The 12,076-nt window shown below is 34.3% G+C and overlaps 1 pseudogene; it reads right to left on the reverse strand.

The window, feature by feature from the left end:
• Positions 1 to 2,680: 2,680 nt before the first annotated feature.
• On the reverse strand, positions 2,681 to 3,076 carry LOC119535732 (annotated as a pseudogene).
• Between the last annotated feature and the right edge of the window lie 9,000 nt (positions 3,077 to 12,076).

Raw genomic sequence — 12,076 nt, forward strand, 5'->3', positions numbered from 1 at the left:
GCATTTACTACTCATAGTTGAAAGCATCATTACAGGGTTAAGTACATAAAGTAAAATACATTTAAAATATCATACCAGGAATCATATAGCTAGAGTATTCTAACCAAAATAAACATAAATATATTGGGGAAACATTTTCAACAACAATGTTAAGAAAAGAAATCACAGTATGTTTAAATTAAAATAACTCATTTAAATTGTTAATAATATTTCAATTCAGTGGATAAATGAGGAAATGTGACACTACTTGAAAATTTCATGGACTCCAAATACATATTCATAAAATAGAATAAAAAAATCCAGTATTTCCACTTTGCAAATTCCAGTTAAAGCCTCATTGAGATAAAACACTTTGGTGGTCAAATTAACAAAACCTTTTAAAAGAAAAGAATAATCCTTACAACTAGTGAGGGTATTGGTGATATTGGATCACTTGTATACCAACTTAAGAGATACTGATTAGTAAAACCTTTTCAGAAAATAAGTTGGTGTAATTCAACAACTGTTTTCAAGAATGTCTATATTCTTTATATTAGCAGAAAACCAACCAAATAAACAAGCAAAACCAAATTATCAGCTTACAAAATACAGAAATTAAAAAAGTTTGAAAACCAAATCAAAAACAAAAAAATACAGAGATTAATGTTAACAATCCAGGGCAAATATTTACCCCATGTGATCAGGAACCTGATTCCTTTTACTGTCCATTCCTGCCATCTGTTTTCTGCTGCCACATAACATATAATAGCTACATAAGCAACCACAATCAGGTATGAATTCAACAAGCAGGAATAAAGATGTAGGAGAAGCAGGGGCATAAAAGGACATAATGGGAAGTCACACCCAACATTTCCATTCACATATCATGGGACAAAATTAGTCATACAAGCATATTTGACACAATGATGTCTAGCAAGCATTACCAGTATTTAAAGTCACCACATAACCAACAATAAACTGCAACCTGTATTACTAAAGAAGAGTTGTCAACCAATGTTAAGGGAGACACTTAGCAATTTCTATCCTACTCTGGACTTAGGTATGTAATATCTAGGAATATATTCCATAAAAATGATTCCCAGCTAGACTGTAGCCCCAAAGGGAACATACTATGTCTACATTACTTCTATATCCTAACATAATATCTGGAACACAGTCATCACATTACTATGTAGTGTACTTGTACAATAATTAAATATATCACAGCAATGGAATAACCAAACCACAAATATCTGTATAATAGTTTATAGTCTAAGAAAGAAAGGTGCATTTAAAGCTTCTGAAGAAATGACAAAATATTCAGAATATGTATTTAAGTAAAAAGCTATGATCCAAAGTTAATATTAGCATAAAATATTAGCAGTCAGATATTCATATATGCATGCATACATAAACACACATTTTCTATACATATATATATATATATATATATATATATATATATATACATAAAGAGAGAGATTAATACATTTTAGATTGCAGAATCTCAATTTTCCAGTAAACGTTAAATTAGTCCCCTTTTGGGTAGCAGGCTCCTCTAACAAAATCTTTGTTTCCATAACATTTCACTATTTTCTCTTATTAACACAATTTCATTTTAAATATAATGGTTAGACTGGTAAAATTCAAACCCTACTCTCATATTTTATTATAAGCAGTCTTACTACCCTCAGTACCACCTTGTCTAGTGATGCCAGCACTCAACATGGAATAGATATGTGTGTGCATCTATTATTTTCTTGGTAGAAGCCAGTCATAGATTACTCTCTAATATGCCCTATCAATTGTGTGTTAGTCTGCCAGGTTATTATGACAAAAAACCCAATGGTTTAAAAACAGGAATTTGTAACTCATGGGTAAGGTCTAGAGGAATTAGGAAGGCAAAATGGGTTTTCTCCTGAAGTCTGTAACATTCTGGTGCTGCTTTTAGGAGATACTTGGGATCCCTTGGCTTGGAATGTTACCTTGCAGTTACATGGCAATGTTTTCTCCTTTCTCTTCCATTTCCTTTGGCTTCTGGCTTTTGGCTCCTTTCAGTGGTTTTCTCTATGTGTGAATTTCATCTGCTTATAACGGACTCCAGTAAACTGGATTAAGGCCTACCCTCCTTCAGTCGGGACACACTTAAACTAAAATAACCTCTGCAATAGATCCTATTTACAACAGAAGGTGGATTAAGGTTAAGAACATGTCTAAATTGGTATACATAAATTAATCTATCAATTGTTTAATTTTATTCAACTGTTTAATTTTACTCAAGTTTAATTTTGCTCAAGTAAAAGCAGAATCACATATCTGACATGAGAACTAAATATACGTTAAATCATTAAATTAATAGTATTTAATTAAATCAGGTGTGCTCTTTATTATTTCTTAGGTACCATAACTCATTTTTCCTACATGTTGTTTCCTTTTACTTTTATTTGTTTGAGTGACTATGTAATGAATGTACTTTCTTTCACATTCAGTAATATCAGTGTGCATAAATGTAATTTGTAACATCCATCATTGGATTCCTCATTCAATCTTCAATTCATGTTCAATTCCCCTATTATATGGTACTTACATAATAAACTTCAGATATTTTAGTCAAACTTACATTTTCCAACATCAATTATAAAAATTAAGCTGTTAATTTAAAAGTGTTATGAAAATTCCAGGCTAAGAACCTGTGGCCCATTCACAGACATGCTGTTTTGAGAGGTCCTTGGACAGCTATTGCTTCAATCTCAACACAGCCCCCTCTGGGCAGAGCAGCAACCCGGTAAGAAGCTCTAGCAGGAAAATTACTCTTGAAATACTGTTTGTCGGCCTCACTGACAGCACTGAAATCATTTATGTCAGTCAGCAAGACAGATGTTTTTACAACATTAGTGAAGTCACAGCCTGCAGCTTTCAGAATTTCACCCAGGTTTTTAAGAGCTTGTTGAGCTTCTTCCATCACCCCACCTGGCACAAGCTGCCCCTTAAGGGTCCACGACTACATGGACCTGTCGACAAGCATGGTTTGACTGTAAGGACCAATGGCCCCTGGGGCTTTCATGGTGCTGATTACCTTTCTGATCACGGATGACATGGTTAACCCTTTTCTGCAGAGACTCCTCAGATGAGCAAGTCCCTGCACCCATGCTCCACTTTTAATTTTTCATTTTTGTAATTTGTATCCTCCTTTTTTTTTTCTCAGTCGGTCTAGCTAAAGGGTTTCTCTATTGTATATAGCTTTTCAAAGAACCAAGTTTTGGTTTGGTTGATACTCTCTATTGTTTTTTGTTTTTTGTTTGTTTCCTTTGTCTCTGCACTAATCTTTGTTATTTCCTAATTTCTGTTTCATTATGGGTTTAGCATGTTATCCTTTTTTCTCTTCCTTCCAGGTTTGAGGTTAGGATTCTGATAAGAAGTCTTTCTTCTTTTGTAATGTAAGCATTTAGAGCTATACACTTCCCTTTCACCACTGCCTTCACTATATCCCACAAGTTTTAGTATGCTGTACTTTCATCTTCATTTGCTCAAGATATTTCCTAATTTCACTTCTGATTTCCTCTTTAACCCATTGGTTGTTTAAAAGCACATTGTTTAATTTCCAGATATTTGTGAATTTTCCATTTCTCCCTCTGTTACTGATTTCTAGCTTCATACAGTTGTGGTTGGAGAATATACACCATATGATTTAAATATTTTTTTAATTTATTGAGACTTGTTCTGTGACCTGACACATGGTCTATCCTGGAGAACAATCTGTGTGCACTGAAGAAGAATGTATATTCTCTTTTGGTTGGGTGCATTGTTCTCCATATGCCTGTTAGGTCTAGTTGGTTTATATCATTAAAGTCCTGTAACTCCTTATTGATCTTCTGACTAAATGTTCTATCCATTATTGAGAGTGCTGTGTTAAACTCTCCTACTATTTATGTAGAGCTGTCAATTTCATTCTTCAATCCCATCAATATTTGCCGCATATATTTTAGGGATCTTCTGTTAGGTGCATATATATTTATAATTGTTACATCTTCCTATGGTGTTGCCCCCTTTATCAGAATATAGTGGCCATATTTCTCCCTCATAACTGCTTTCAACTTTAAGTCTATTTTATGAGATATTACTACAGCCACACCAGCTCTTTTTTAGTGATTCTTTGCATGGTATATATATAGAGAGAGATACTTTTTCCCATCCTTTCACCTTCAACTTACTTGTATCTTTGACTTTAAGGTGAGTCTCTTGCAGACAGCATATAGTTGAGTCATGTTTTTTTTATCAATTCTGCCAATCTCTGCATTTTGACTGGAGAATTTAATCCATTTATGTTTAAAGTTACTACTGACAATACAGATTTCTTCTTCCATTTTGCTATTTAGCTTTTGTAAGTCTTATACAATTATTGTCCTTCACTTCTGTTAAAACCTACTATTATATTTATTTGCCTTTAAGTTCCCTCTGTCTCCCCACAATTTTTTGTACATTACCACTTACACCTTTGAACATTGTATGTCCAAAAACAGATTTATCATTACATTTTATGCAATTGCATTTTAGCAGCTATAGGAAACAAGAAGTGGAGTTACATATCAAAAATACAATATAATTATACTGGCATTTATAATTAACCAAATGATTACCTTTATTGCTGTTCTTTACTGCTTTGAATCACTGCCTAGTTTCCTTTCCTTTCAGTCTGAAGAACATCCTTTAGCATTGTTTGTAGGGCTGGTCTAATGGAGGTGAACTCCTTCAGTTTTTGTTTATCTGAAAATGTCTTAATCTCTCCCTCATATCTGAAAGAAATTCTCACTGGATATACAGTCCTAGGCTGGCAGTTGTTTTCTTTCAACACTTTAAGTATTACAAACCAATGTCTTCTTCTCTCTGTGGCTTCTGATGAGAAATCAGCACTCAATCTAATTGGGACTCCCATCTTTTCTCATAACTTTTCATAACTCTCTCCATGTCCTTCGCATAATCAATATGTGATAGGGTGTGTTTTTCTTCAGGTTATCATGTTTGGTGTTCTCTGAGTTTCTTCAGTGCATATTCCCATCTTTTGATAAGTTTGTTAAGTTCTCTATCAGAGAATATTCTTTGAATATTCCTTCTGCCCCTTTCTCTCTTCTCCCTCTGAGATTCCCATTATGTATACATTGGTGTGTTTGATGGTGTCTCATAGTTGTCACAGGCTATTTTCACTTCCTTTTTCCTTTAAACAAATTAATGATTCTAAAGCCTAGAGGATGGTGAGGGAGCAGAAATAAACATACCATTCAATTCTGGAGTTGGCAACCATAGAGTATAGCGAGATTTTTCTCGTTTGCAAATTTATAAGAAAACAAAAAGGGAAATCTGAAATTATGTGGTACAGAAATGGGAAATTAGCTCTTAATAATTTGGCTCAATGTTTACTTCAGGAAAAAAAAAACAAATTTTAAAAACTAGATATAGGTGTGTAAAGGGCAAGTAAAACACATTCATGATTATGTGGTTAAAAGTGCTCTTCCAGACAATTCCTCAATTAAAAAGTAAAAATCAAATCCAAAGTAAATTATAAAATGTGAGAACACAGTCATCCACATCACATAATTCCAAACCTTACTTCTGAAGCAATTTCATAGGCTGAATTGTTTTTAATATACTAATTTTCAAATGTAAAATAAATAGGGTATGTTAACTTTGATCTTGATAACTAAAAATAATACCACCAACAATACCTATATAAATAGGAGAAAAGAAAATAATGAAGATGAATAAGAAAAAAGTGAGAGCTAGCATAACAATAAAAACCAAAAGAATACCATTTCTGATGAACAAACCTACCAAAGTTCTGTCAAGTTTAAGAAAAACTGTAAAGAAACATTAAGCAAATTTAGAAATTTTTTTTTTAAAAAACAGGGAATAAAATATTTACTTATAAAATTCCACATACTTTGCACAATAGGGAAATACTTGGTTCACACAAGACAATAAAATTCTTGTCCCAAAAAGGAATTCTTTCCTGTAGAATTCATCAACCATCAGAATCATTGTTTTCAGCTCTTCATTTTCCTTTGGAAATTTGGTGTTTAAAGTCTTTATCAGAAATGCAGATAAGCTTGGAGATTTTGCAGTAGCAAAGGGCTCAAGCAGCCTGGGTAATAATTACAGGGTAGCCATTTACCACATTTCTCTAAAAGTTAGAATGCCTGCTCGAAATTTCTTTCCCTTTGTCCCATTGAAGCTACAGGAACTGACATTTTCTTGGGCAGAACATAATGTCTACTTCTCACCTCAGCTACAATGAATTCAAAGATTACATTTACAGGTGGGGTTCCTGGGCATGCACAATTGGAAAACAGTATAAACCTGCACAATAGTTCCACTATTGTTCTCCACAAAATCTCTACAATTCATGGGACTTCATGCTGGTATTTTAGTGAAACCTGTTGCTTCTCCTCCCCAGTACTTCTTTCTGTATCACACCCTACAAATCTTCACTCTCAGCACCTTGATAAAATACCTTAAGTAAACTCATTTCCCCTTGAGTTAGTAGTGCATGAGAAAAGCTTATATAGGAACTATGCCTGAGGGTTTAACAAAAAAGAAGTGAAGTGGATTGCACTTTTATCTTTTCCTGTTTTCACTGGTATTAGATATCCTTGCAAAACCTCAACTGGACTATGCGCCTGTCCTAGAGATTAGATCAGAATGGGAAACTCTAAAGTTACTGGTGAGAGGAAAACCCTGAAGGGAGATGCAAGAGCAGTGGTTCAAGAAATATTACATTTGATTCAGACATTAAGTTGACACAAAGAAATAAAAGAGGTAATCAAAATGATGATATGGCATCTTGTCAATCTGAAACAGGCAGTTCCTTTATAAAATATACAAAATCTGACCCCATCATTTCCTCACCACTTGCTAACCTAGAATACTCACTTTAGCCTCTAATGTCATATATTTTTCTGATGATCCTGAGGTAGTTCTCAGGGCTTCCTGCTCTGTTCCTTTAGTGGTAAAGGGAGAAATGAGATGGTTGTGTTATCCTTGACCTTACCTGTTATGTACCAGGAGAAGCTCCAGGACTGTCTATATTATAACCTACTCCTTATGCAGCTAATCTCAACAATATTAATAATTCTAGAACCACAGCTTCCCAGGGGACAAGAAAGCTGCCTCTGTGTGGCAAGAGCTCAATGTAGAACCTGACAGATTTCAGGGCAAACTTTTGAACAGAAGATGACAACCACATTGCCAGAGCTACCCTGACTACATGTTTATGGAAGATCCAAGAAGTAGATAAGTTCTTCAATAGACTCTGTCTCACTATAACTCTTTTCGTTGTGAACATACCAGTTTGTCATTTAGTTAGAAAATATTGAGTTGAAGAATTTGCCTCACACTAAGTCCTTTCACCTATAAACCATTTGTTTTAAATATAATACAATGAAAACCAATCATAATATAATTAGAAATCCAATATTCTGAAAACGAACATTTCAATTAAATATTTAGTTAAAAAAGTCTTCCCTTCCCCCCAGATAAGACCTGACCTTGTTGCAGAATGAGATGGGGGTGGGGATGGTAGAGTTTCAGGATGAGCTCAAACCTCATGTTGGACCCTAAGAGTGAGTGTCTTGTTAAACATTGTGCCCTAGGTTCCTTATTTATCTCATCAAGTCAGGGCATGGTCTGTTATTTCTTGTTCTCCCCTCCTCTCCTACTTACTATGATGCTTCTCATTGCTTCGGGGTTGGAAAGGGAGAAAGAGTGACAAAGAGGGTACACATACATTTATATTTCTTGGCTTGCAGTGCCTTTTGTGGTAGGAGACAGCCAAATGCTCTTTCACGGCATGTCCTTTGGAGGCATCCAGACCTCATAAATTGACAATTCTCTATGGATGTTACACACTCCCCAGCTTATGTATTTTGACTCCTACACACATTATATAAACCACATAATGAAGGATAGTTAATGTGGGGCTAACTGTGCTCCTCAATCATTAGGGGCCTGCTCCTACCAATGCCCTGGAAAAGGATATGACAATGTGTTCACATAGTCCATGTTTTGCAAAATTTGAAGAGTAAGTTATTATAACACATCCATTTAGGACTGAAGTCTCTTTCAATTCTGACTTTCCTTCTTAAACAGTTACCCACATGTCAGGTGAATGTGTTGTGATATGGGAATTTTGGCAATTTAGTTAAGAGGAGGTTGATTGAGGATACATTTAGTTAGGATTCAGTACAATGTGTTTTTGTTGTTTATATGTTGTTCATTTGTATGGTTAAGGTATTTTTAATCATCTGGTATGGGAAACATTTTCAGAAATATTCTGGAATGTTCATTTCCAGAAGATGCAGAGTCAGGAGTTTTATCATATAAAGTATCTATGGCACTGGCATCAGAGTTTATGGGAAATGGAGAAGAAACAAAATTTGAAATATATGAGGCATGAAGTAAGTCTATGGAAAATTTTCCAAATTGTACAGATAATATGCAAAATTAATGGTTAGAGAGTTTAGAAAAGTTGCTTAATATTCCTAAAATTTTACATGGAATTGCTAAAATTAATAATAAAGCAATAAAAAAACAAAAATCAATTCAACCATGCCAAAACAAAGACCTAAAGATCTTTCAATTCTCTTTATTATTATTGTCATATGAAACAGATAAAAATGTGGCCAACAACTATAAGGGGGGAAGCTTTTATACAGGTATATCAGGCTATTAATTAATAAACATATATTTTCTCTAACAAAAATACAACTAGATTGAAATTTGGAAAAGCAGAGGGACAAACTGCCTAAAATGTAACAATTATGTCAATGACTTTAATATGGAGCTTGGCAAGTCCTGGTCTTGTAAAAGCCCCAAATTTTATACATCATTTTGTTATTGAATATATATAGTTAATATTTTGAAAAACTATGAAATGTAGTTTGGTTCACATTTATAAGCATCTAAGCAGCAACATAGATGGTAGCATATTTAGCAAAAATAAAGAAAAGCTATACATTTATATAAGACTCAGCATGATAAGATGTTCTGAAACATAATCTTCCTTATACAACTCGGACCTTTTTGTGAATAGAACTCTTCCACCAGACACTTAAAGTGGTTTCTATCTACCTTACAGAGGTGGCCCCTGGGAGCAACAGTTAACTTAAAAATGGGCCCTGCGTTTTAGAGAAAAAGGAGTCAGAGAAGAATTATTCAAGTATGAGAAAAAAGAGTGCGTATATTTGCCAAAAGGTGGAAACAATCCAAGTGTCCTTCAACAGATAAATGGATAAACAAAATTTGGTATATACATATGTTCCGGCTTGCTAATGCTGCCATTATGCAAAATACCAGAAATGGATTGGCTTTCATAAAGGGGGGTTTTGGTTACAAAGTTATAGTCCTAAGTCCATAAAAGTGTTCAAACAAAGGCATCAACAGTAGTGTTCCTTCACTGAAGAACACCGATGGCATCCAGAGAACCTCTGTCATCGGGGAAGGCACAGGCACATGGCTAGCATCTGCTCTTAGGTTCTCGTTTCAAAATGGCTTTCTCCCAGGACATTTCTCTCTAGGTTTCTGGGGGTATTCTCAGTATATCCCAGAGCAAACTCTGGACTTCATCTCTTAGCTAAACTTCCTTCTGATTGCATCTCCAAGCATGCCTAAGCATCAGCATCAGCAAAAGTCTGCTTTTAACAGCCATCTCCAAAATGTCTTTCTCAGTTGCAGCACTGAGCTCCTTCTGTCTGAGCTCTTATAAGGCTCCAGCAAACTAATCAAAACCCACACTAAATGGGTGAGGCCACACCACCATGGAAATAATCTACTCAAAGTTATCACCCACAGTTGGGTGTGTCACATCTCCATGGAAACAACCTAATCCAAATTTACCACAAGATTGGATTAAAATAACATGGATTTTTCTTGTGGGACATAATATATCCAAACTGGTACAACTTAAGATGGAATATTATGCACCAGTAAGAAGGAATGACTCCGTGAAGCATGCGACAACATGGATAAACCTTGAGGACATAATGCTGAGTGAAATAAGTCAGACAGAAAGGACAGATATTGTATGATTTCACTAATATGAACTAACCAGAAGATGCAAACTCAGAGTCTTAAAATATAGAATATAATGTACCTAGAAAGAGACAGAAGCTAGAGAAGAGAGAGTGGTTACCTAACATGTACAGAATTTTTAACAAGGTTGAACTTAAATGTTTGGAAAGAGATAGAGAGGAGGGTAGTCGTTATTGGGATTATAAGTAATAGTGCTATATTGTAGGTGAATTTGGTTGAAAGGGATTGTTTAGAATCATGTATGTCACTGATTAACACTACAAATACAAAAAATGTCTTGCATGAACTAGTACAAATGTATGATCTTTGTGCTAAGAGTTAATAATAAAGCGGTATGTGGGGAAATTACCTATTGCAAACTATGGACTATAGTTAACAGTAATTCTTTAAAACTCTTTCATCAACAGTAACAGGTAGACCACACCAATACTACAGGTCAATAATGGGGGTGGGGTAAAGGATGGGGTGTTTGGGGTTTTCTTTTTTCTTGTCTGATATTTTTCTTTTTGGAACAGTGAAAATCATCTAAAATTGAGTGTGATGAGTGTTCAACTAGGTGATGATGGTGTGAGACACTGAGTTTATACTTTGGATGGAATATACCATATGTGAATATATCTCAATAAAATCTGAAAAAAAAGAGAGTGCCAAGGATAAAATGAGAGGACAAGCCTGAGCATGCATCAAAAAGATAAAACATTAAGAAAAATCTTATTTAAAGAGCTTAGTAAGTAAATTGGAATGAATGATAAAGTGAAGAGTAAGGCAGATGATCATGCAATTTTAGGAATGTTCCTGAATAAAATATATGATGCCGAAGAAGACATTTTATTTTGTAGAAGCCACATGTTTATTTGAGTCAACTCTAGAGGCAGAAGTGTATCTGGCAAATACTTGATTAGAATTTAGAATATATGTGTAAAGTGTCATTCTATTCATAATGAATGCCCCCTTATAACTGCCCAAAACAATTTTTGATCATGAACATGTCTTGTTTCATAATTGATACCAGAACATGTTGCCAATCACAATTCTTTTGTAAGTTTTAGGCCTTAGCATCTTTAATCTACAGCCTAACTTAGTAAAATAGATTTTTTTAGTACAGTATTTGATTTACAGAAAAAAATGATAAAATAGTAAGTAGAGCTCCCATATACCCAACACCAAGTTTCCACTATTATTAATATCTTATATTAGTATAGTACTTTCAATTCAATCCATGCACAAATATTGAAACATTATACACAACTAAAGTGCATTTCATTATTTTCCACTTTCTAGAGTAACTTAACAACAAAAAGAAAAACAACCCTATTAAAAAGGTGTGTAAAACACTGAAATACCTATTTCTCCAAAGGAGATAAACAAATGCCCCCCAAAATACATGAAAAGATGCTAAACAAATCAGCCATTAGGGATATGCAATTAAAGTACAATTAAATATCATTTCACAACCACTAAAATGGCTACTATTAAAAAAGAAAGAAAACTGAAAATTGCAAGTGTTCAAGAGGATATGGTGAAATAGGAACTCTCATTCATTCCTGGTAGCAATGGAAATTGTCCAGCTGCTGTGGAAGACAGTTTGGCAGTACCTCAGAAAGTAAAGTTTAGTATGTCCATATGAGCTGGCATTATCCCTTCTAGAGATATACCCAAAATAATTGAAAGCAAAGACTCAAATAAATTTTAGAAAACCAATGTTCATAGCAATATTATTCACAATTGCTTAGAAGCAATCCAAGTGTCCATCAACTGATGAATGAATAAACTAAATGTGCTTTACACACATAATTTAATATTATCAGCTGTAAAACAGAATGTTCTGACACATGCAACAAAACAGATGACATCATGTTGAGGTAAATAAGCCAGAAATAGAAGGCCAAATACTGTATGATTTCACTAACATGAAATAATTAGAATAAGTAAACTCATAGAGTCAGAATCTAAAATACAGGTTAACAGGGGATGGGTTGGGAGTAGGGAATATTGTGTTAAAGCTTAAATTATTCAG

The sequence above is a fragment of the Choloepus didactylus genome, chromosome 6 (assembly GCF_015220235.1).
Source record: "Choloepus didactylus isolate mChoDid1 chromosome 6, mChoDid1.pri, whole genome shotgun sequence".
NCBI lineage: Eukaryota > Metazoa > Chordata > Mammalia > Pilosa > Megalonychidae > Choloepus > Choloepus didactylus.